Here is a 26,845-nt window from a genome sequence, read left to right as displayed (position 1 = left end):
TTCTCTTCTAGGTTGAAACTTTAAGAAAATAATTAATTTAATTAATGTCACATTTTTCAATTACTTTAACAACTTGCAATAAATCATTGTCATAGTTCCCTGCATTCTGCTATAAATTATCAGAAATCACTACTGAATGAGCAACATATTCTGAATAGGCTGTACTTTAACAAACCTCTTTATTAAAGGACAAAATTGTTAAGCCAAAGTGCTTGCCTACGTAATAGATGCCTTTGAGGTATTATAAAGAAAACCGTGAATGGTACATTCCATTTATTTCCACAGCCATATTGGCAACATACAAGTAGGCACTGACTATGCAAGTTAGTTTGACACACCACTTAGAAAATCAAGTGATTTGTATCCTAGGTACTTAAAAAGAACAATTAGCTTTCAATTAGAAAGAAAAGAATCTGTGCAATTGTACGTAGACACAGTACAAGCTGCATAGTGTTTCCTTGTGCTAAATAATTAATCACATATCTCTAAAAATGTTCCACTGTATTGATTTACTCGGAAGGCTTTTCCATGTTTGCTAGCTAGTTCACAAAGCCCTGCCACTCTGACAGTTATAATTAGGAATGAGTAGGATTTCTAAATTTGAAATATTATTTGCTTGACAATTAACTTTTAATATAAATGTGTGAGTGGGTTGGATATGTTCTTTAAAAAAAAAAAACCGCCCACAAGAACATAAAATATAGGACCTCTGAATGTAGACATTGCCCACACATAATCCCACTGAACATCACCCCTCTCGCACTTTCACTGGAATTGGAAAGGTCAGCCTGAGGGACGCTCCTTGTCTGGAAAGGCAGCCTCTGCTGATGGGCTTTCAACACGCATCTTAGACTCAACTAGGCCTTGACAGGATGCTTGTAGGGGAGCAGCAGGGTTCCTATTACTCATTCAGCTCTTCACTGGGTCACTGCAAAGTGCTCCACGTTGTGCTAGCTTGTTCGAATGCAGATATAAATAAAGCACACATTCACGTTTCCCTAATGACTTAGCAATCTCCTCTCCCCACTGGAATCATTGTTCTCCCCTAGATTGCTGAAAATACTAAAAAATTTCATTCTATTCCTCAAATTAAAATACAAACAATAGGGCAAGTGGACGCCTTTGGGTTCAGATATAAGTTTGAAGCACTCTTGTTTAATACAGCGCATATTAAAACTTGTCCTGCTATCTTGAAGCAATAAGCATGTTTCTTTGGTCGTATGTATAAAGCTTTCAAATTGTCGTTACTGGGTAAAAGATTGAGCAGGAATACAAGATTCTGGTAAATACTGTCATCGTGATTTAACAGAGAAGCATTTCCGTACAGATAAAATACTTAATGTTAGGTGGACATCAGGTTAGGAGTCCCAGAAACTTTCAAAAGCCAGAATTCATTTTCTGAAGACTTCTGTTTATTCCGATATGGACATGTATAGGAATACAGAAGGTGTGACAGTTTTCGCTCACTCATTATCCAAAGCAATTGCCACTAGCAGGAAGAGCCTTTGAGGTGGTTCCCTCTATGACAATATGTTTTGACTAAGCATTCAGTACTAGCAATAATTAAACAAATTTAAGCATGTCAAAAATGTGCAGATCCACCAGGAGTCCCTTTGGTGGTTTAAAGACACCCTATTGAGAGAAAACAAGGCCCTCTCTTCCTGCTTCAAACAGGGTCCTGTCAGATCCCCTCAGCAAAGACCCTGAGAATATTGTACGCGGGCAATATTGTAAGAACATTTTGGTACAGTTTCACCAGGAGATTAATAAGCTCTCTGTGGGGTTGCTCAAGTTTTTAAATGCACTGCATTTTTATGCAGAAAATGGATGATACTGTCCTCCTCCTTAAGGACAAAACAACAGAAGATGGGATGTGAATTAACACATAATAGTTTTATAACATCCAAAAGGAATAACTTCCTTAGAGAAGCAACTGATAATTATTGGAATGTATTACGGAAATGTATTTCTCCAGAGGTGGCAAACTCATGGCCTGGGGACTGAATCTGGCCATTTGGTACATTCCTCTTTGCTCATACTGTATGTTAAAATGTTGAGAGATGCCATGTAAAAACTCAGGCTTCCTACTTCTATCAAATGATCTGGCAACTCTGTGCACAGACAACTCTCTGACTGCAATCAGCTGGAGCTGAGCAGTGGTTGTCCCTCTAAATTGGACAGGCTCTCTCCAGTTTACCCAGATCCCCTCCATGTCTTACTGCCTGCTTCAGACAGTTGTTTGACCTGCTTATCCCTCATCGGTAGCTGTTTTTAACCTTTATTTCTTTCATCCACCCTAGTTAGTCATGATATACTGTATTCCTGTTTCCGAAATTTCAAAAATGTATTTATTCCCTGTACTCCTCAATCTTGACTAAAGGCAGAGGATGGAGGAGCAATGCCTTCAAAGTTCTCAGTCTCCAAAAAATTAGAAAATATGTAACTCAGGGCAAATAACCCTATACCGTTCAAAATCTCTGGAAAACCCTAGGTGTTAAAACGTTCAACTCAAGAGCATTCATTAAGTATCTTCTGAGAATAGTATGTGCATAAAAAAAAAAAGTTTTCTCCATTCTCACCCTCATGTTAAATGCGGGATGCAAATTACATAGGGTGAAATCTAAGAATGCTCAAGGTCAAACCGTCTCAAGTCTCATGTCACCTCTCAAATGTCGTTAGATAATGCCGTGTCTGAAAAAGCAAAGAAATGAAATACTTCCCACAAAGAATTTTTCCTAGGAACAGTCATAGCTCTGCACTAGGCAAAACCTCGATCATTCTGGTGTTCAAGTTCAGGAAGTCAAAAGGAACAGAAACCCAGCACTAAACCAAAGCTCCTTCTGGCACAGATGCGCCAGGTAGCAGAGTACCTAGCGTATCTGACACCAAGAGTGGGTCGTTCTTTAACACCCCTTGCTTGCTCTACAAGACAAAATTATACCAGCTACAGTCATGAAATGAAGCAAATCCCAATCACAGCCCAGAGAGGAATACAGACAAGGATTTTCTTTCACTGAATTTTGTATGTAAAATCATGTCAGTTAAAACAATTTACAAATTAAAATAAAATACTGTATGAAAAAAGTAACAGATTAATATTTTAAATTATACTAATTGTGTAATAGGTTGAAAAATTTATATTTGATGTCAGTCTGTAGCAAAAACAGGTAATATCATAGTGTCTATTAAGTAGATTTTAATCAAAACACCTGCTCACAACTTAACACTGATATAACATTTTCTTTTCTTCATTTATTTTTTAGTTTTAAAACAAATGGCTAATAATTTTATAAGAATATAGATTTCATTTTTAAACGCATTATTTAAATTCCATAAAATATTCCACAAATGAACTAAAATTTGCACTTTCCAAACAAAAATACTACATTTTACACTTTGCTTTCTCTTTCACTGTTTTGAATTTTTTAATGCAAATAAAAACTCCAAGTAGTCACATAGGATGACAGAACTAAAGCAGCTCAGGTTCTCTCTTTGTCCTAACAAATTAGGCACCTTATTGCCTGGACCTCCACAGCTCTCACTGCCCCTCACCAGCAGCAACATCCTACCTCTGTCCTGCCAGGAATGCATCAGCAAGGCTGCAAAAAGAATCAGAACAGCATTCCTGGTTAAGGTTTTGTTAAAAGTTAACTGAGGTATATTAAACATTTTAAGAGTTTGAGAAAAAATTCATTTGAATGGGGAAGCGCCAAAACAGAACTGGTTAGGAGCACTCCACCCACAGGAGCTGGGGAGAGATTTGGGTGAAAAAGAGGTGGAAACAAAGCAAGGAAATTACTTGATTGGCTGTCACTTAAGCATTTGCTTTATCTGGAAAAGCTCAGTGAGCTGTTTGCGATTGGTTGTCCTTAGATTTTGATTTCCTAACCTTCAGGCACGAACAGTGTTAGGTTTTGGTTTGCTTAGGTGGACTGTTATTTTACAGTCAATTATTCTATCAGCAAAATGAGTTTATTCAGCAATAGCAGATAATTGCATTTCATGATGAGTATGTTATAGCAAAAACCATAGGCAAGTCCAGAGAGACAAAGGCGAGGATCGCTCTTATAATGGAGAAGGGGAAGTTGGGAAGGGGTATAAAGAGTCCACTGGAGGAAACTGGTTCATCGGCTGAATTGTAACTGTCCCTCTTTGGCCGGGCTGTTGCCAGGCAAGGAGAAAACTTTCCTTCCTCCCGCTGGGATATTAAAGTGGTAACCTTCCTATTGGAGATGCCAGATACGTCCCTTCCGTTTGGGGGTATACAGATGGCAATAAATGGTAGGGCATCAGAGCTCCCCCTTCCAGCCTTTCCAACTCCAGTTTAAATGAGGCTTTCTTTGTTCATTTTCACAGCTGCTAAGGTATTAGAATCACATCAGTCTAATAGCCTCCTTTTTTATTTAACTTAACAGCTTTTAGATAATGATTAACTCAGCCTTCTTTGATCTCTTGCCTGATTTGGATTTTGGGAGAAGATGCAAAGTTGCACAATTTAGCCCTTCATTCAATCTAGGAGATTGAATGAACAGCAGGACTGAAAATAAAAGGGTAACCTCCTGTGTAATAGGGTGGAGACATTCGAGACACCATCCCAAAGCACCTCTATCTCGAGACGATCAAGCTGTGGTCAGGAATGGAAAGGTCTCTGAATCAACTCAGCTTTTGCAGTATTCATGGCATCTCATAAAACAGTGCTTTTCAAGCTTAATTTTGCATATGGATTATCTGGGGATTCCAATTCCATAGGTCCAGGGTGGGGCCTAGGGTTCACATTTCTAACAAACTCTCAGATAATGCTAATATTTCTGGTCCCTGGACACATGTTGAGAATCAGTTGGTCTAGAACAATCTCATCTAACCTCCTATCTTTTCCGTCATTCTTTCAGCCATTTCCAAGGAGCTTGGATAATGTACTCTCTTTGTCTGTTTGGACTTCTACAACTAAATACCATAAACTGGGTGGCTTATAAACAACGAAAAATTATTTCCCACACCTCTGGAGGCTGGAAGTCCAAAGTCAGGGTACCACCATGGTAGGAGTCTGGTGAAGACCCTCTCCCAGGTTGCAGTCTGCCAACTGCTTGCTGTGTCATCACATGGTGGGAGGAGCTAAGGAGCTCAGTGGGGGCTCTTTTATAAGAACACTAATCTCATTCAGGAGGTTTCCAATCTCATGATCTAAGCACCTTCCTATGTGATCTAAGGCCTCACCTGGTAATATCATTACACTGGGGCTTAGGATTCCAATATGTGAATTTTGAGGGGACACAACCATTCACACCATAACATATATAAAACTTAACAGCCACAGCTAAAAGAACAAAGAGAGAGAGAAAGAGAGGGAAGAAGAGGGGGAGAGAGAGAGAGCTCAATACTGGGTGGTGGGACAAGTATAAGTCTGAGAAACCATCCATGTAGCTTATAAATTGTTTAGATTGAACTTTCAAATATCACAATAGTTGATCAGTACATATGGTTACCGATATCTGGTAAAAATATTGTAATTTTAAATGGATTTTTTTGATTAAGGATAATTTGGTTTGATTTTTTGGTGATTTTCATTAATAAAAATAAATTATGCTAATGATTTCACCATCCAGTCTGTGTTATTGATTCTGAATTAATTTTAATAATCATCATGTGATTGTTAGTAAGTCATATTTGTGTAATTGCTAGCGTTAGATAACTCCAAATGCTATAAAAGTCTAAATTAATTTCTAGGTTATCAGTGTTTATATTTTAATAAAAACACTACTTTCATAAAATTTTGACATAGCACTTAAATGGATTCTTGGCACTCCTCTCAGTATATAGGTTAAAACAACTGACCAGTTCTAGATTTTTTGTGATAAATTCCATCTGGCTAATGCAATGGAGAGATTTTAAAGTCATTTCTTTGGTCCAGATTTCAGAATCAATCCTTTAGTATTCTTAGGTCTTCCTTCCCTGTGAGGTAACCAATTTAAGTGAAATAAAGTGATTTTTAATGGAATAGACTGTTCAAATGACCCTATTTCCTGAAGAGGGCATTTTCATGAATATTTATTTAATCTCTTTTACTTTTCTCAGGTTTTATTTTAAATTATGTTCACCAGTATAACCTCGGGAGTTAAAAAATCTATTTTTTCATGAAGGCATTGAATAATAAACATATACCTGTTGCATAAGTTTCTAAGAGACTTCTATAACTTGCTTTTAAAATATTCATCTAATGCCATCCAGCCACAAATAACAGATATACCTCCTCTTTCCATCAGATTTTTTATAAATAGGGTAAAAAAAAATAAGGCATATAGAACTGATATAACTGAAAGATAAAATGAAATAATTATATTATTTAGAAAGATATCAAAAATATGAAATATTGATATGTTCATGGTGAAGTGGGGAAATGTGCTTTTATACCAGATGCAAAACTTTATCTCTCTGAAACATTAAAAACACAAACAGTCTGCATAAAAATTCAAAGATTATTTATCCCATGGAGGGAGTTGGTTAAAGTTTTATACTAGCTTGGGCTAGAATAACTGATTTGTAAGTTTTCCCTACATCCACTTTAATCAGAATTATTAAAACCTTCATTTAAATTTGAATTTGTAAGAGTTTTGAATAATTGAAAATAATTGGTGAGTAAATCTGGTCCACAGTGATTCTCTTCCAAGAAGGTCATCATTATTTGAATTGAGAGGAAAAGAAATCCCCCCCCCAAGGGAATTCTGTTATGATTCCTCCAAGTCCCAGTAAAAAAGATAGAAAACACGAAGTCCTAGACTCACGAGTACTGGATTTTTTAAATTACCATTAGATACAAATGGCTCTGGCTAACGCCATCCTATCTTGCCCCTATGAAATCCCTTCTCCTGCATCCTACATTTAAAATCATAACTAGCTCACCTTCCACAGAACCAAGAATTAAAATGGTATTTAATAACAATCTTTGGGAAAACTTCACCTGAGAACTCTGAACCACTTTTAATTACCTTTAACCATCACATCGAACATTTTTAACATTGGAAACATTCTGAACTTTAAACAAACTTAAAAGGAAAAAGAAGACACTAATGAACTTACCTACAAAACAGAAACAGACTCACAGACATAGTAAACAAATATATGGTTACTGAGGGGAAAGGGTTGGGAAGGGATAAATTGGGAGTTCAAGATTTGCAAATATTAACTAATATATATAAAATAGAAAGAAAATTTCTTCTGTATAGCACAGGGAACCATATTCAATATCTTGTAGTAACCTATAATGGAAAAGAATATGGAGATGTATGTATATGTATGACTGAAACATGATACTATACATAAGAAATGGACACATTGTAACTTCAAAAAACATTAGCACACAGCCTGTACATAGTTTGGAGACTGCTAAGTTATTTAATTTCCCTTTTATCCAGTTTCTGTACCCTATATATAAATAGGATTTTGTGAAATGGCTAATGAATAGAGCCTAACAACATGAGTGGTATACAGACATCAGTCCATAAAGCAAAGAAGTTTCCTCTCTTCCTCTTTCTTTGTTCTCCCCAACAACCCGAATCCGTTAGATTTTTATCATTTATTATATTGTTCACCCGTCAATCTTAGATTTTAGAACCATAAAACCCAAATGTGAATTTTTGAGCTGGCACTGTATCTGTGAGTCACAAATGTGCTGCTACCTCATTGGCAAAAAAAAATAATACTAGTCCCTACTTCATGAGGCTGCTGTGGAAAATCAGACGGGGTGAAGTATGTGAAAGTGTTACCGCATGTCAAAGAGTGACAATTCTCATGAAAGCAAGCATCAAGTTAATTGTACGTCTTGGCTATTATGAATAATGCTACAATAAGCATGGGTGTGCCTACAGCTTGTCCAAATCCTGTTTTCATTTCCTTTGGATATACACCTGAAAGTGGAATTGTTGGATCATATGGTAGATCTGTTTTTCATTTTTTGAGGAAACTTCATATTGTTTTCCATAGTGGTTGGGCTAATTTACATTCCTAACAGCAGGGCAAAAGGGTGCCCTTTTCCACATCCTCACCAGCACTTATCTCTCATCTTGGTGATAGGTGTGAGGTGAAATCTCACTGTGGTTTTTATTTGCAACTCCCTGATAAGTAGTGATTTTGAGCATCTTTTCATGTGTCTGTTGGCCATTTTGATGTCCACTTTGATAAAATGTCCATTTAATTATTCTGTCCATTTTTTAATCAGATTGTTTTTCTTGTTATTGTGTCAGTTCTTCAGATATTTTGGATATATGGATATATATATACGCCCCAGATGTATATAACCCCTCATCCAACATATGATTTATAAAATTTTCTCCCATTCTTTTGGCCACCATTTCACTTTGTTAATATACAATGAACTATTATTCAGCCATGAGAAAGAAAGATTTTTCTGCCATTTGTGACAACCTGGATGGCCCTTGAGAACATTGTGCTAAGCTAGATAAGTCAGAGAAAGACATAAGACAGAGAAAGACAAGCACTGTATGATATTACTTATATGTGGAATCTAAAAATGTCAAACCTGTAAAAGAAATAAACAAACAAACAAACAAAAAAATGAGAGAATAAAATGGTGGTTACCAAGGGATTGGGGGTGGGGGGAAAATACTGATCATGGTTAAAGAGTATCAAGTAACAAATGTAACTAGCAAGTAACTACTTGTAACAAGTAATAAATAAACCACAGAGATCTAATGCACAATATAATGAACAGAGACAACACTATTTCACTATAATGATATAATGTGATAAATATTGCTCTAATGGCAATCATATAACAATATATAAATATATCACAGTAATACTCCATACATCTTAAATTTACAAAATGTAACATGTCAAATTTATGAAATAAAAAATAATTTAAAAACCAAACCAAAAAATGAGAGTTTAATTCTAAATTGAAAGGTGGATAACTTTTTTGTTTGTTTGTTTGTCTTGGGGGGAGGTAAGTAGGTTTATTTGTTTATTATTTATGTTTTAATGGAGGCACTGGGAGTTGAACCCAGGACCTTGCGCATGCTAAGGACATGCTCTAAAAGGTGGATAGCTTTTTAAGCCCCATGGAAACATTCAGTGGTATCAAAAAATTGAAAAAAATAAATAGAAAAAACTAGCCCTTAAGCAAATTTCTGTCTTCATCCATTTTTCTCTCCAGAAAACAAAATTCTGAGTAGAAAGGCAGCTCCCCATTATATAAAAAGCAGCGCAGTGCCAGATCCATTTCAATGCAAAATCTAGAATCAAATTGCTGTTTTACTTCACCTTGATTTTCTTTTTTCAGTTCTGTGGATAAAGGCCACAGGCAGTAAGTTTGGTTTTCCTCGGAATTTCTCATCAACCTTCATAAGGAACCAAAGCACAGCAAGGTCTGAGCTTATTTTGATCATAGGTGTAAGATCTCAAAGGAACTGACTTAACACGTCCTCGTGTGAAAAAGTCCCGAGGCTTTTAGGTGACTGTAAATTCAATATGATCTTACTCTGTGAAGCATCTGAAAATATGACTAATAATAGAATAACAATAATAATGATAATAGTTAATGTTTATAGAGCTCTTACAAGATGCCAGGCATTACTTAAAGAGCTTCCTATGCATTAACATATTTAATCCTCTTAATATTATCATTATCCTCATTTTCTAGGTAAGGAACTGACAGTAAGAGCTATCACTGACTGCAAGCTTATTTTGCAAAGTAACCTAGATGCTTTATACCTCTTATTTCAACCATCAAATCAAATTCTTAACATAATTATGTGGCCAAAATCCAAGAAAGAAAAGCCAAGAATAGAACTGTCATACACTAAAATTCAAAGCCTGTAAATGTTTTTCAACAGAGGTGGACAAGACTGTTCAGAGTGCCTGGGAAAATTTAGCAACGCTGGCCCCTAACCACTGAGTGTCAGTAGGGACCCTTTCCTAGATACTGTCACATTCAAAACATTTCTACTCACTTCTCAGTTCTCACTAGGGGACAATCATAGCCCTTTTTGAGAATAAAATTACAAGGAGAATGGCAAAATAGTTCCCTGGGTTTAGCCAGGAGTTGATTTTGGATATTTGTTCATTCATTCAGTAAAAAAAGGTTTACTGAGTATAGTCCGTTTATAAGGGAACAGACTAGATATCAGTATGTCAGCAAACACAAAAACACACACAAGCCACATCCTGTTTACAGTGTATAAAGGGAAGGAGAACGTAAATGCAAACAACCACTCAAAAGAAAGAAAGTGGTGTGAACCGTAAGGCACGAGCAAATTAAAATGTCCTTGAGGCTTGGAGAAGAGTGGTCATTGCTAGTGGGAGAAAGCCTCAGAAGGTTCCAAGGAAAAGGTAAGGTTTGGACCGAGGCTTTGAAGGGAGGATAGACTTGGAGAAATGAGGAGATTTCCAAGCAAAAGGCAACATGAGTCAAAATACAGATGTGCCAAAATGTAGGGCATTTTGAGGAACCGTAATCCCATTATGGCTGAAGTAGAGTGGTGTGTGGGGGTTGAGGGGAGAGTAAGAGGGGGAAAGGAAGAGAAAATGAGAAGGGAAATAAAGGAGGGTCGTGAGGGGCAGGCTAGCATAGTGAGGAAGAGTCCCTGAACATTCTGAATAGAAGAGAGCCATGACAGAAATTGTCATTTGGAAAGATTTATGTGGCAACTAGATGAGAATGGATTGAAGAGCTTGGAGGTAAAGAGACATAGGAAGAGAATCTTGCCTGTATCCACAAAAACAAAGAAACAGCAATAGAGAAGAGGGGTAGATTCAGGAAATATTGCAAGACAGGCTCAGTCACTGGACCACTGATCTGATGTGAGCAAGTATGTTTCATTCACGGTGAGGGTTTGAGCTTGGGTGAAGTCACAGGAGTTGTTTATTCAACCAGAAGTTATGGAATATGTTTGCCTACCTGGGCAAAGCATTGTGTTAGGAACTGGAGAGGCAGAGGTAAATGATTCCTAGCCTTGGGTTAGGAGAAAAGCATTCATGCCCAGGCCAGAAAATAATGGCAAGATGAGGAGTAGATTCCATGGGCAGAAATAGATGCAATTACAGAAACACTGAGTTTGAAGACCTGGTTGAAAATCCAGAAAATGTATCCAATAGGTAAGATTCGTCACAACCCAGTTCTATGATTTCCTTTGTGAAGTACTCTCCTGACTCATCCAACAAACCTTTTTTTTTTTTTTTGAGAGCCATCTATGTGCTTTTCACTGCACAAGTCTCAGAACGCAAATATCCAAGTGCCATTGACTCTGCTTGCTTCATCTCTCTCTGATATGCTCAACTCTCTTATGTCCCCAAATTACCCAATTCAGGTCTCCATCTCCTCTCAACTTAATTATTATATCAGTCTATCCTATCCCCTTACCTGCAGTTTTAACCCGCTATAAATCTGTCCTCTACACTGGACATAAATCTTTTTTTTAAAAACATAAATCTGATCGTGTCCCTCTTCTGCAAAATGCCTTTCAGTGGTTTGTCACAGCTTGGAGAATAAAGTCCAGATTGCTCAACATGATCCACCACTCCTGACTCCTGCTAACCCCTCCAGCATTCACTCTCAATGTGATGTTCTTCTCATGCTGGGCTTCAGCCCCACATTCAGTTCGTCAACAATGCCATCCTCTCCTTCACTGCCAGGTTTTCTAGGATATTCCTTCTCTATAAACTACCCTATTTCCCTCTTTGTCTGCCTGAACCCTTTTCATCTTTCAGTTATCAACCTATCTATCCTTATACTCCAAAGTACAGCTTTGATTTTCCCATAACGTGATAACATGCTATGTTCCTACAGTCATAGCTCTCTTCATACTACATTTTCATTTCCTTAATTAATTCTTCAGTGCTTGTAACTTACTAGACTGTAACTGTCATGAGGACGGGGGCTATTGTCTAAGTCACAGCTGTAGTACTTACATCTCACAGCACCTCAGACATAGCAAGTTAATTGATAAATATCTACTGAGTTAATGAAAGGGGCTTACATTCTGATACAACTGAATACTGCTTTTTCTACCAAAGAATGCTACCATATATGGAATTATCCTCATCTCAACATAATCACAATTATTCATTATGCATTTGTCTAATATACCATGAACTGCTTGAAGTCAAGGACTGCATTTTACAATCTCTCTATGCCCTGTACCTTCCAAGCTGATTTTAACATGCTAGGGGCTCAATCAATGTTTGCTAAGTGAAAAAGTGAACAAAAATCAGGGCTTTACACACACCACCTCATCTAATTTCCCCAGCAACCCTGTGTTATATTTATAGGTGAGTCACTTGATGTACTGCAAATTATCAGCAAAGGCTATTTTCTAAAGTTCTAGATAGATTTAACAAATTCACAATAGTTTGTATCATAAACTTCCCGAAGACATTCACTCCACTCAGTTTCTTTCCGTGTTATTCTGATCGACTAAAACATAATTCCCCCTGGACAGGGTATGCACCAACTTCCTAAGAACTACCTGGGGCACTGGTTGAACATACACATTTCAGGGCCTTCCCCAGAACTCTGGAATCAAAATCTTATGACTAGCAAAGTTTGAGAAGTACTGCAATAAAACAGTAAAAGAATTCTCACTCACACTGACCTGAAAGATTCATTTCCTGTAATGTAACAAAAATCCAAACTGTTGTCCTTGACAGAATTATAATCACATCTGTTCTCAGGAATCTCTATTTTAGGATCTAGGCATATTTCAATTACCAGTTAAAGAATAGAAACTCGAAAAAACAAAAAAGCTGCATTCCTTGAGCACTCCTTACATAAACATTGCTCTGTCTGTATTCTCTAAGGCAATCACATTTTTGACATTATTTAGTAATGCACTGCCCCCTTGCAGAAGCATAATTGATCCTTTGATAGGACACAAAGCTCTTGCTGGGAAGAGGATGTTTTTACTGTCTAAGTACATCCATATTTAGAAAAATGCAGCTGATGAGTCAAGTGCTTCCCAGATTAATAGGTCACCAAAAAATGAGAAAACTTAGCTTATTTAGAGTTCTCTTAAGAGAGACCTTTAGATTTTTATTTTAAAGTCCATCCTTTAAAATGTATTCAGTGCTACTGAATGACCAAACTGTCATGTTCTTATGATTGTATATTTCTATAACTAAATGTAATTATGGAACAGGGTGGCAAGTTCATTCATCTATCAATAATAGAAGCTTTACCATATAAGAATACACCATTTTGTTCTCTGTTCATTTGGATAGGTTATAAGGGAACCACCTCTTGGTGGTCGGAAATTCATAGCTCACAAAGGTTTGCCCGTTTTATGAACTGTGAGCCTGAGAATGCCATTTTGTCATTCAGTTTTCACATCGACTGCATTAGTGAAGGTTCTTATGACTGTAAGCAATAGAGAAACTCTGGCTTACTTCACCAAGAAGAGAATTTACTAAAAGAATCGTATCTCATAGATTTCAAAGAAGAGTTTGGTTTGGCTTTGTTTTGTTTTAAAAGCAGGCCTCTTAAAGGTAAAGGACTCAGCAACCAGTCATGAAATTTCAGAAGCAGCTCATGCTGTCATCAGTGTGCCTCAAAAACCCACTGAATTTTATTGTCCCTAAGTTCAAAAATTTAAATTCGAGAGAAGCAGAGAACTTTATAGACCTATTCCTCTTCCAGCATGATTGCACTGAAATTAAACATTTCTGTTCAACAAGAATACTACATAGAAAGTAAAGAAAAAGATGACAAAATGGGAAAACATATTTGTAATGTCCAAAACTGACAAGGTATTTTTAAGCAGAATACACCAGGAATTCCTGAAAATTAGCTAGGGAAAAAAAAAAAAGTAACTCCAAAAGAAAAATGGATACAAGTAACAGAGAAGAGAAAAATCCAAACATCCATGAAGTATATGAAGAGATGCTACAACATTCTAGTAAGCAAACATATAAATTAAAGCCACAAGGAGTCAATCTAAACCTTAGTAGGAACTAATGCTCAGCAAAAATTAGAAAGGTGGCAATGCCAAGTGTTGGCAGTTAATGCAGGCCTGTTGGAACCTTCAGGCACTATTGTGGGGAGTGTGAACTAGAGCAGCTATTCCTGAGAACAATCTGGCTCTACCGTGTCAAAATAGTATGTGGACAACTTCTCCTTTCCAATTCTATTTTGGATACATACCCCAAAGGAGTTTGCACAGAAGTCCCAGAGAGGCCCTGCACAAGGATACTCCCTGCAGGTTACTTGTGAAGGCAAACTTGTGTGCGCATTCCTGGAAGAGCATTAGGTAAAATGTTTTGAAGGCACACGATGGAGTTCAATGCGCAGTTAAAAGCAACGACTTAGATATGATCATAACAATATAGACGGATTTAAGGGCATCACCCAGAGTGAAAAGAAGGCTGAACAAAATGTATTACATAATGGCAATTATGCAAATTATATACAAGAAGACGACAATACACATTTTGCAAGAGTACTTGCAAGCAAAAAGACACATGTTGACTAATTTGAAATTTGAAATTTTTCCTAGGGCAGAGAATGGGAGGAAGATGGGAGTTGGGAATGGAGATACAATGGAAAAATTAAATAAATTCAACAAGGGAGAGGACTTCTATGGACCAAAGATCATAATGTACCTAAAACAGGTAGTTAACAATACTACTTACCACATAGCTAAGTAATTATATACATTTTATTCATGTAAGTATGAAAAAAAAATAGAAGTCCATGCAAATGCATTATCTTGATTATCTGAAGATGAATCTAGGTTGAGGAGCAAGGAAGCTGAATACGAACAGAGCTTAAGTAAGTAGTTATTCTCAGCTTTTGAAAGATTTTGTGATCCACCATTCCTTTTACTATTCCAATGGATTTTACAATGTTCTTTTATTACCATGATTTCCTAAACCCCACAGTACCTAATTTTAATTGTATAGCTATGTACACATTTTCTACAGCCTTATCTTTCCTTTCATTCTTACTGACATTTACATCTATGTCATGACACTTTCAACTTTCAACCTCAGTCTGTGCTTCCTCCATCCATCAGCCAACAGCTTCTCCACCCTGCACCATTCGTGTATGAGCTTGACCATGTCTTTGACCTCTCTGTCACATGTTTTTTTTTTCTTTATAGGCCTCTAATAACTTCTTTGCCATGTGCTCTCCCCTCTTCTCCCATTCACTAAACCTGCTTCTCCCTACTGCCTCTGAGATGCTAATAATTCAAGCACAGATTGTCAAGAAACTTGATTACAATTGATCCCTTGATACCAGTCATCTAATTCTTTAACATCTAAAATCTCACCACTTTCCTCCTCGCAGATGGCCTCACTTCAGACTTTGTTAAGGCTTCTGAGCTCCCTAACTATCCTGCACCTCAGTTCTTCAAATGCTGACCATTATCCATATCTACTCATCCTTTTTTTCACCTTCAAAAGAACGAAAGACTTTTATTTTATCTAACACCTTCACCACAGCTATAAATTCCAACTCTCTTCAGGTCCTGAGAAACTTTACTTCCATATTTATCTCATCTTTCTTAGTAGCTCCACTTTCTCCCTGTTCACTGGATCCTTTCTCTTTCCTGAAGGCTTACCTAAGTCTTCTCTCACCTGAAGTTCAGCTTTGCACTGAAATCATCCCTTCCATCCTAAACTTCTCTCCCTGATCCTATAGAGGCATTTAGCTTGCAATGTGGCTTAAATTTTTTATTTTGAATATCTGTTTCACTCTACCTGTACGCCTCTCTCCCCTACACACACATGAGGACACATACAGCTGATTTATTGGGATACAAACTTTTGTTACAAAGTTAGGAACAATTTTGTTCACTCTATGGATATATCCTTTCAGTCTCAAAGACCTAGAAATATGAATTATTTACAACTCTTGCCTGGATAATTTCCAGTGCTTCCTAAATGAATTGTCTGTCTCTGTTTCTCCCTACTCTTTCTTTCTACAACATAAATATCTGTATTTCTCTATTGCTATAAAACAAAGTTCATCTATCTAGCATGGCATGCAGTCCTTTAGGGCAGCATATAATCTTTCAAAAATGTGCCCCTAAATCTTCCTTCCAGTTTCATCTTCTACCAGAACTCTTCTTTCCAATGTGTTCCATGTTCTAGTTATATCAAACTATTTGGGTTTTTTTTTCTAAAAGCAACCTACCACTTTTTAGTTTTATTCTCATGTTTTCTACATTCTGGTCCATCTACCTGGACTATCCTTTCTCATCTCTACATGATAAACTCCTATTCAGCCTCTAAGACCCCACTCTACATTACCTCTCTTGGGATTTTCATAGGTATTAAGGTAAATAGTCATGTTCTTGTCCTTTCTGTTCCATGGCCTTCTGTTAGCACCCTGTGGTTCTTCTAGTATAACACTCAGCACACTTTACAGTAATTACCTAAAAGTTATTTGCCTTAACCAACATAGCGCAAGCAGAGACAGTCTGTGTCATTAACCATGGTATGACCAGCACCCCAGTAACTGTCTATTATATAACATATAGTCTATAAAGACTGAATGGATGGATAGAAGGAATAAATGAATTAGTTGTAGTCATCTATATATATCGCTCACTTCATCCACTGTCCACAGAATTGTTACAGAACAGTAGTTAGTGCTTAGTTGGCTGCGTTGATAAATTGACAGGTAAAGGAATGAATAAAACCTTCCACTTCCTTTGTCTAGGCTCTATCAAGTCACCCCACCCTTCCACTCAAATTTGTCATTAGTCACTAAAATTGATAAAAGCCTGACCTCTCTTAGCTTTATGGGCCCCCAACACATTCAAAAATCTATTAAATATGATTTATAATATATTTATAAATCTATTTTAAAGATAGATTACTTTTTATTGTTATTATATCATGGCATAGAAATAAGTTAATAATGATCTTTGGCTGATGAACATTACCATCATTGGTCATTAATGCCTTTTTAAAGTTTGTTTATTTGCTTATTTACTGAATGGAATTCTATGAACCTATGAAACCACCTATGAATAGAATATCACCAACGGCTTGTATCTATCTCTGTATTATTTCTTATTACACATCGCCCCTCCCCCACTGTGCCAGACTAACCTTTATACTGAATTTTGTTTTTATCATTCCCTTGTTGGTTTTAGCATTCCCTTGTTGATTCCCCTTTATTGAATAGAGACATATACTTTGCTTTTGAACTGTGTAAAAAGTATGTCGTACTGTACATATCCTTCTGGGAATTCCTTTATTCCCTGAGCACTATACTATGAAGAATCAGCCACTTTCTGTTTCTCCTGTAGTTGTAATTTCTTCTGGAATGGTTAAAAGCCATCGTTCTGTAGTTGTATTATCAGTTACAGAAGAGAAACACCTCTTCCCTGAGAAGTCTGAGTCCTCTTAGACATGGGATTTCTGAACTCTTACATAGTGATAAAAACAAGTGCATTTTTAGATTGAGCCTTACAAAAGGTATTTCTAAACTCTGAGCACACTGTCCATTGATTTATCTTTTTTTTAATAAGGCATAAAATTTTAAGCATATGGGTCTGTAGCTAACTACCCAAATACATCTGGGATTGCTCTATGGCTCACTAACAAGAACACAATCTCTTCATGTCTAATTTGTTCATTTAAGAAACATTTATTTAGCCTGTATACTGTGCCCTTGGCACTGATTAGTGTCCCAGGAACTCCTTTTGTTTGGTCATTTTCCTGATTTTTATAAACCAATCACAGAAAAGATAAACTCTTCTTATCAGGAACCCATGTGCAGTACTTGGTATATAATTTTTACCAGCAGGGGGAAAAAAATGATTTTAGCATGAGACAAAAGCAGGGGAAGTAGCAGCAAGCCTTGATAGAGGCAGCGAGGTTGATTCCAAACAGGTAGAAGGCAGCAGAGTGAAACAGACTTTAGTACCTGGTACTGCCCTTTTTTGTCTGGGTATTTTTGAGCAAGTTACGCAACCTCTCCGCACCTCCCTTTGTTCATCTGTATAAGGAGGCTAACAACAGCACCGACTTCACGGGATTGTTATGAAGACGAAATAATTTAATATTTATACAGTTCTTAGAAAAATGTGCCATTATAATTAGTATAGGCTTTTTAAAGTATTTGATAAGTAAATAAATGACTTTACTGATATTTCACTTTTGCTTACTTCTAACTTTAGCTGCATTTTGATTCCCTCTATAAAAAGATAAAACAGCAGTCTGCTGAGATTCTGTCTGTGAGAATCATCTCTGTTGGAAACCATGGTATCTTATACAACATGGCAACTCTGATATAAGACCATGTTCTTGATAATCATGGGTTGGAATTTCATTTCCCATATATGCAAATTTGAGGTGAAGACGTTATGTTGACCTAATTCATTCATGCAATTAGGCAATGAATGTTTATTGAGCTCTTCATGCAAAGAATTGTGCTAGGGCTTAAGCAAATGTAGAGATAAATGAGACATGAGACTTGACTTTGAACTGCTTACAATCTAGTGGCAGAGATGACATGTAGATGTCCTAAGAGAAGTGAAGGCAAATGGATAGGAGAGTTCAGAAAAGGGAGATATTTTACTCAGATAGAGGTACTTAGAATTTCTAAGGAGGATGCAATTCGGGTAGACCCTGAAGGATGAGTAGAACATGCAAAGCAGAAGAGCACTCCAGGATGGTAAAGCCCCGAGTCGCGCAGTTGGCCAGCAAGTTAGTCAAGCATGACTTTAGTATAGTCAGTAAGACTAAATGAGGCTTCAAGTTATTAGATTATAATAACCTACCATTATTAAGCATATATATTACATCCTGAATACATTGTTGTATTTAATCCTTTCAATAACCCTGTGAATAGATACTAATATTATCCCATTTTATAGATGAAGACACAGAAGATCATGGAGGTTAAGAAGCATCAAAATTTCTCACACTAGCAAGTAAGAGATCTGGGTTTTGAATCGGGTCAGCCAAAGACTAAAGTCTGATCTGAAACCAATAAACACATTCTCTAGAATTAATTTTGAACTAAGTTATTTCATTTTTCATTTCAATTTTTCATTTGTGTGACAAAGCCCAAGGCAGGAAAGATTTGTAAGCGTTAAAATCCTTGCTATGCAAAGAGATGCCATGTGGAAAAAGGTGCAAGACCCACATAAAAGGCATGTGTATCTGAGATGCTTTTGTTGCCATGATCTCCTTGCAGAGTCAGATGGAGGTTGATATGCAGGATATTCCTATAAAAGGACTGTTCTTGGCTTCAACAACTGTGGAAGAGAAAAGAAGGAAGCACAGCTGGGTAGAAGAAATTGTTCTGTAATGAAGTCTCAGCAAAGTCCTCGGCCCGCTTCTCGGGGGCTCTGCTGCTGAGATGGCCTTTTTAGAGTTATCCCTAGTTGAGTTGAGAGGCCACAAACTTTTGTACCGGCTTGTTCAGCTGTAATTGGATAAAACCCACTCCCAGAAGAGAGCATAATCTTTGGCAAGACAAAATTCTTCAGCCTGCGTATCCTCAAAGGTGGCTGATGGTTGTGGGGGGAGGGGGCTGTCTGATAGCAGCCCTCCCTGGGAATAAGTCCTTCGTTTCTGAAGAAGGACCACCTTCTGCCACAGGTAACAGATTAATCCCAAGTCTGCGAGATTTTCGTTCAAGAGAAGTTAATGTCACTCTCACATAAAGTCCAGTGGGTATTGGGTGTTAGGTGTTGCTCTGTCTATGTCACCATTTAGGAAGCCAGGGTCACTCTGCATGTGACCTCTCTCACCTTTAAGGCTTCAGCACCCTCTTCATTCAACCAGCAGAAGGAAAAAGAGAGAGGCGAGGATCACATAGATTTCCATAAGCCAAGGCTAGAAGTGACATCTCTTTGTCTTGTCTACATTCCAGAGGGCAGAATTCAGTCACTGGACCATATGTACCCAAGGGAAACTAGGAAACAGAGTCAGTCTATGGACTCAGGATGAAAGAGAAAGATGTTCTAAAACAACTAGTCGGTCTTCACCAAAAGAACTTTCTTAATATTACTAATTTTTCTGTTTATCGTACTAAGCAATGTGCTTTGCAGACCTTCAGCACGAACTCAGCATGCGTGGAATTCCATAGCTGTGACTGCCATCTCTGAGACCAGGCAGGCCTGAGAGCCAACCTAGACTAAGAGAGAATTTAGAAAATGTGCAAGTACATGATAACAGGGTCAAAATGATTGACCAAAGGTGTACCTTCGTTGTAAGTGTTTATCTCAAGTCACTGTTTTTCTTCCCCCAATTTCTCTCTCCAAAAGATAATTCTTTAAAACATTTGGCCTATTTACAGTAATATTCTATTGCAAAGATAATCATATTTTTCTTCTTTTGGTTAGACACTTTGGAATTTAAGGCCAGGAGTCTAGAGGAAAACACCAGCATTGCTTGCTGCTGGAAACTACAGTATAGACTACTGAGAATTCTTCAGTGAATAAAGGGCAAGTAGGAGCTTTCATGGCAAAAAACATAGTATGTACCACAATTTTACATCTATAAAATTCTGAGTATTTAATAAATATTGATCCTAAAGCAATAGGAAAAGGAATGCATTACTTACTTTGGGGATTTATCTCTGGCTCAGACGGGCTGGCACACAATAATACACCACGCTTGTGTGCGTATTTTTTGAGCTGTACTATAGAGCCACTTCTCTCCCTCACTCACATTACTATGTTTCTAAAATAACATTCCGACACTTCTTATTCTCCATTTGTATCATTCCAGCACTTTCCTCTTCCAACTGCAGCATGAAATGCGTATTAACAAGTGTAAAACATCCAGGGATTGTTTCGTATGTGGGGACCAGCACTGCGCTAAAAGCAACTTGGAAAAATTCAAATTTGTTGTTGTGTGTCCTGCCTGAATAAGCTTTAAGGTTAAACTCAGGTCTGTCTGCTGCTACCCTCCAAACCCCGTGGATAGGAATAGATCATTTTACCTTTACACTTTTCAGTTATTTTCATCTGCAGAATGGGGGTAAGGATAATGTGATATTTGATTTATAATGAGAAATACATATATCAGGTCTTTGTCCCTGTTTCTGGCACAGAGCTCCTAAAACCATCAGAATTTCCTAAGTGATGAGAGATATAAAGGTGTCTTTTGTTATGTTAAAAAGGGGACTTTTGGAAAGCACCTAAGGATGGGACTTGGTTGTCAGGGGACCCAACCTTGGGATTAAAGGGTTGGAACTTTCAGTCCCTGACTCGCTCCTCCACCACCTCTGTCGAAGGGAGGAGTTAGAGGCTGAATGAAATGCCAGTGGCTAGTGCCAAAATCAATCAGGCAATGTCTGGATAATCGTGACAATTAAAAATCCTCACAAAAATCTTTCCAAATAAGAGTATTATCCCCATTTTGCTGATGAAAATAAATAAGAGGCTTATGTATCTTGCTCACACACAACTAGTAAACAAACCCTGGGCTAACTTCGAAGTATGTGGTCTTGAAGAGTCATTTCAAAGGACAGTTTTTTTCCTCAGAACATATTACTAGTGTTGTATTTTATAATGTAATAGACATAATGTGTGACAGTTAACGCAGTGTCAGTGAGGTATTCACAGACAATAGGAAGACAAGTGTTATATGGTTCTAAATCATTCTTTTCTTGTCCACATTTTTTAAAATATTTTTTTTCTTTAATAGTTTCCCTCAAGTCTCAGAACGCAGGGCATCACTTATCATTCCTCCTTTCCAGAAATAGATGCAGAAGTTCTACTAGCCAAATAAGAAATAAAGTTCTAACTTATCAAACTGCGTTGTATAAACTGTATTGACCAACTATGGTGTATAATGAGGCTTTTAGGCTCGAGGCCAAGCGAGCAGCTGACACTCAGAGGGAATTGCAGGGAAGATTCCACTGAGATGTGCTTCCTCCGAGACAACCCAGGGAGATCGCCACGCCTGGGCTTAGGTCGTGAAAGGGAGCTGTGGCACAGTGATTCCTCCCACGAGTTAACTTTATTCCAGGGAAATTATTAAACCAAGAGGAATCAGATAAATCACTCCTCTCCCCTATGAAAAGGAGAAAGTCGGGGACAAAGAGGGAGACTGAAGGTTCTGGTTTCAGTCTCCTCCTGTCTGGGCACAGGGATCAGAAAAGGAAATGAGAAATCTCCTCCTCACCCCAGCCCACGTAGCCTGTAATCCGAACATACAATCACTTTAACAATTCAGATCCCAGTCTAGGTGTCACCTGCTCTGGGAGGCCTTTCCTGAACACAAATCTAAACCAGCTCTCACTCCAAATTACTCTTACTTTGGCCCCATTTTATTCCTTTCATAGCATGTATTACTAACTAAGATTATTTTGTTCATGTATTTCTCACCCTGCCTTTCTGTCCAAATTTTGCCATTAAAACCTCCATAGAGTAGGGATTTTTCTTCGGGGACTTCAATGATGTCTGGCACCTAATGAGTACTGAATAATTAATTTTTAAATGAAAAATGTGCTCTTCGTCATATGCATACACATTTGATCTCATCACTGACACTGCTTGAGAACCAAGTCTCACACTTCTTTTAATGTACTCATGGACTTTGCCACTTGGTGAGAATTTAATAAACATTTGCTTTTGTTGACATATTTGTACAAAATCTCCAATGACTTTTTGGATGGACTCACAGTCTTTCTCCATTACTGAACACTTTCCTTAATAAGAGAACTGCCTGATAATTTTCACTCAGACTGACAAGTCTGCAGTTAAATCATAAATTACTGGAAATGAATGGATTTCCCCAGGCCACACAAGTCTTCTGGGAAGATGGACATTAAAGAGCTTTTCTTAAGAGAATAAACAGCATTTCATGACTCATTCTCACCTGTTGTTATGAGATCTTATCCCTACGAAATATCTCCCCCGACATACAAAGTGATTTTCTTCCTGATAGAATCTAGATTTGTTTTAAATTAATAAACCTTAGTTTTTAGATTCACAGGAAAACTGGGCAGAAAGCACAGGGAATTTCCATATATTCTCTACCCCATCCTCCTGTACAGTTTTCTGCATCATTAACATCTTGCACTGGAGTGCTGCATTTGTTACAACTGATAAATCCATATTGATAGCAGAATTGTTAATAAAAACCCATAGTTTACATTAATGTTCATTCACTAAGGTTGCATAGTTCTATGGGTTTCAACAAATGCATAGAATCCTATGCCCACAATTCACAGTTTCATACAGAGCAGTCTCACTGCTGTAAAAATCCCCTGTGCTCTTCCTATTCATCCCTCCCTCTTAGACAGAATACAGTTTTAAGTAACGTTTGTTCATAAAAACCTATTGTCAGCTGCCATGTGATGGCTTCTTTTTCCTTCCTGTTTCATCTTCCCTCCAGCAGGTCTGTGGTCACAGGCTGCCTCATACCACAGACATCCAGCGCCAGCCTGGGCACCCCAGAGCACAACAAAGCCTCCGAAATCTTTGGGATCTAAAAGCCACCTTGCATTCCATGCCTGTCCTTGCCTTGTGCTGTATTTTTGTCACATGTGGACAAAAGTGGTCCTCTTATCCCCCAACATCTTGAAGACTCTTCAGTGAAATTACTTTTCAGGTATCATTTGCTACTCTTTCTGTCCCTGGTATTGAAAGACAAGCCCCATGGGGGAACTGAGCCCAGCGACCACTCTAAAGACCTCGACACACTCAACAGCAATGAGCTTTGGGGCTACAAGTCCGTGCTCAGCAAAAGTTGTCTACCGCGGGCCAGGCAGTAATATTCCAGGCTTTGTGAGCCTCCCATGGCTGCCGTCAGACATTCTTTGTTTTTGCTTCGGTGTGTTTTTCTACAACCATTTAGAAATGTTCTTAGTTTGAGGCCTCAGAAGCACATGCCACAAGCCAGACTTGGCCTGTAGTTTGCCAAACTGCTCTACAGTCAGACCACCTGTCTGGTCTGATTACGGTTTGACTCTTTCTCTGCCACTTACTTAATATTTAACAGACACATTTGATCTCCCTAAGTTTCCTCATTTCTAAAAGAGGAGTAATTGTTTCTACCTTAATAGGATAGACTGAAGATTAAGGAAGATATGCTTATAAAGTTCCTAGCACTGTGCCTGGCACTTGTAAAATGCTAACTATCCTTATTACTATTTCTCAGGACACATCCTCCCTGACAGCTCAGTCTTTATTATTGACCAAGACCGTCTAATTCCATCTGCCTTTAGGATAAATTTTCTTCTAGTACTTTCCTTGTTCCTATAGGTAAACTGAATCTATATGTGCCTTCTCATCCACCTGCCAGATATGCCCAGCTGTGTTTAGTTCCCTGAGTGTGATTAGATATAGGGTAAGAAGCCTCCTACAAAAATGAAAGTAGGTAGTAATAGATAAGGCGGATACCATCAATTAATACACGTGCTGCAAACTATCCCATAATTCACAGACTAATTCAATTCTGAAGCCTCCGACCATATCTGAATGAGCCAATTAGAGTCAATATCCAGGTAAGTTATAGCTAAATCTCATGACATATTCTCTTGCTGAATTTGGATACACTCCATCAATTTCTGGAGAGGAAAAGACATTTTTTTTCTTGGCACGAACTGCACTTTTTCAATTCAACAAATATTTATTGGACATCTATTTCATGAGAAGCACTGAGCCAGGCATTATAGGGGAAACAAAGATGAACAAGACACAGATCCTACCTGTAAGGAAGAAGAGAAAGAGAAGGTGGGTGCACAGACAGGCATGATAACAAAAGTGTTTGTAGAAAAAGAACAGAAATGAGGTTTAAGAAAACACAGTCAGGAGGTTGCATTGCTCCTCTGAGCAGTCAGAAATGGCTCCAAGTTGCTTTTTGGCTGCATCTTAAAAGATGGATAGGATTTCAACAGGATGAAACTAAATAACAGGAAGAATGATTTGTGTTAGAGAAACAACAAGCCATACAGCTGACGAAACACGGGGGTGGTGACGGAGAGCAGTGAGTGTGGAGGCTAGAATTAGAACAACCTGAAAAGGCATGAGTTCATCTAGACTTGACCCCTGGCGTCACACCAGAGGAAACTGCATCTCAGAGATTAAGCGTCTTTCCCAGGTCGCACCACTAATGGCTGAGCCGAGGTGCCCCTCAGCAACCCAGCTTCCCAGGCTGGCTCACTTTCCATTACCTAACAGTTGAGAACACATAATGGATGAAATTGAATATTGCACTCTGGTTCTTGGTTTTCCTCTGTTAGAAGTGATTTGACACTGGCAAACTTTGAGCAGCAAAGCATCCTCGTTAAGGATGCGAATGTCTGATGTCAGCAGCACCGTGAAAGGGGGGCTGAAGAGGAAGAGGCTGGAGGCAGGGAGACAGGCAAGCACTGCTGGCATTGCTCAGCCTGAACCAGGGTGGTGGCACCGGGAGGCCTTGGCTGGGACAGAGAAGAGGGACACTGTGAAAGGAGAACCAAACCACTGGGAGGAGAGGGAGAGCAGGGAAGTGAGAGGAAGTACTAAAGAGCAATTGCTTCTGCCCCAAATCTCTGCGTTATTATCTACAGACCTAACACATCACCTGTCTGTACACAGAAGAGACAGACTGGAGCAGAACGAAGTCTGTGCTCCCTCCCAGACCTGCTGCCGACCCTCCACAGTGCCTAGCGAGTCACTTCTCTGAGCTCTCCTTGTCCCTTATGTAACAGGAGGCACTGTCCAGATGATGGCTGACACCCCTTCCAACTCTCACGACAGCGGTTCTAAATCTCAGCCACGAGAAGGAGCCCAGGGGCCAAGGGCTGCCAGGTGGAAAGATGCATCCACCTGGAACAAAATCGGTGCACACATCTTTGGAGGTGGAGGGGCACAGGTCTGAGGACGGAGCTGCTCTCCTGTCTGACCTCAAGGAGAATTCTGCTTGGTAGTTTGTCATCCTCCCTGAACTCTGAAGTTGAACACATGGCCTGATGAGCTGGCAGAAGAGGCTCCAGAAAGACGGAACACAGCAGCTTGCCTCTGTGCAGCCAGGTCCAGAAATAGCACACCCCGTGCAGAAGGCTGCCCTGACGCGTGCCCTTCGTGACGGTTCGCCCAGCAAGTCTCTGACGTGTCACCTGCCATGGCAGGGAGTCAGGCAGAGAGCTGTCTGTCCTCGGTGCTCAGGAAAAGACTGAGGACACCTCACTGAGCATAAGGCTAGCTGGGTGTGGGGGAAGACCTTTTGCTTTTCACTCCTTTCTCCGGAGCTTGCTGTCAGGAACCTGTGACTAACCGACGCTCTACCCACAGCCCCCACGGTCTTCGGTACCCACTCTGCCCAGTCACCAACCGCAGCTCCAGACACACGTTCTTCTGGCTGGTTTTTCTACTTCTCAACCAATGCCAGTGTCCTGTGGCACAATATGATGGATATATCTTTCCACTTCAAATAATCAGTTATGCAGAATGCTTCATTAACAATAACTACTAGAGTCAGTGGCCAGGGTTGTCGCAACACAGTTCGTCTGGGCTTGAATGCACTGACCCCTCCCACTCTCCTTGTCAAAAAATATAAAGGAACAGATTCATCAGGAATAACGGCCAGATGTTTGCTTGTTAATGATCCTTCCATAATCAGAAATGCGATGACCAGAGGACAGTTAATCTTGTCAATTTTTGTGACAGAAAACATGCTTAATTTATCATCCACTTTGCAGAAAATAGAGTTCTTGTGCATCCAAACCAAATCAGAAAACAAAATAACTAGAATTTAGTCTCATTTGTACTACAAGCCCAACATAACCTTTGCATAGATTTGCCAAATTGCTTCTGCTTCTTGCACATCCTGAAAACTCAGCATTGGGGACAAGAACAAGAAGCTCCCAGACCCCAGTGCAAGGGCTGAGCTGAGCTGATCTGAGCTGAGTGTGCTGCTGAAATGCACTGTAATGGGA

General features: G+C 38.7%; 1 long non-coding RNA gene across 1 annotated transcript in view; it reads right to left on the bottom strand.

The window, feature by feature from the left end:
* Nucleotides 1-3,436: 3,436 nt before the first annotated feature.
* LOC140698279 (uncharacterized) overlaps nucleotides 3,437-26,845 on the bottom strand; it is a 159,743-nt gene continuing 136,334 nt past the window's right edge. Inside the window, exon 3 of the long non-coding RNA XR_012075946.1 lies at nucleotides 3,437-3,599. This is a non-coding gene — a long non-coding RNA (uncharacterized lncRNA). The remainder of the gene's footprint in view (nucleotides 3,600-26,845) is intronic.

This window comes from Vicugna pacos, chromosome 9 (genome assembly GCF_048564905.1).
Source record: "Vicugna pacos chromosome 9, VicPac4, whole genome shotgun sequence".
NCBI lineage: Eukaryota > Metazoa > Chordata > Mammalia > Artiodactyla > Camelidae > Vicugna > Vicugna pacos.
Note: the sequence above shows the minus strand (reverse complement) of the source record. Positions and strands in the feature narration are given on the sequence as shown.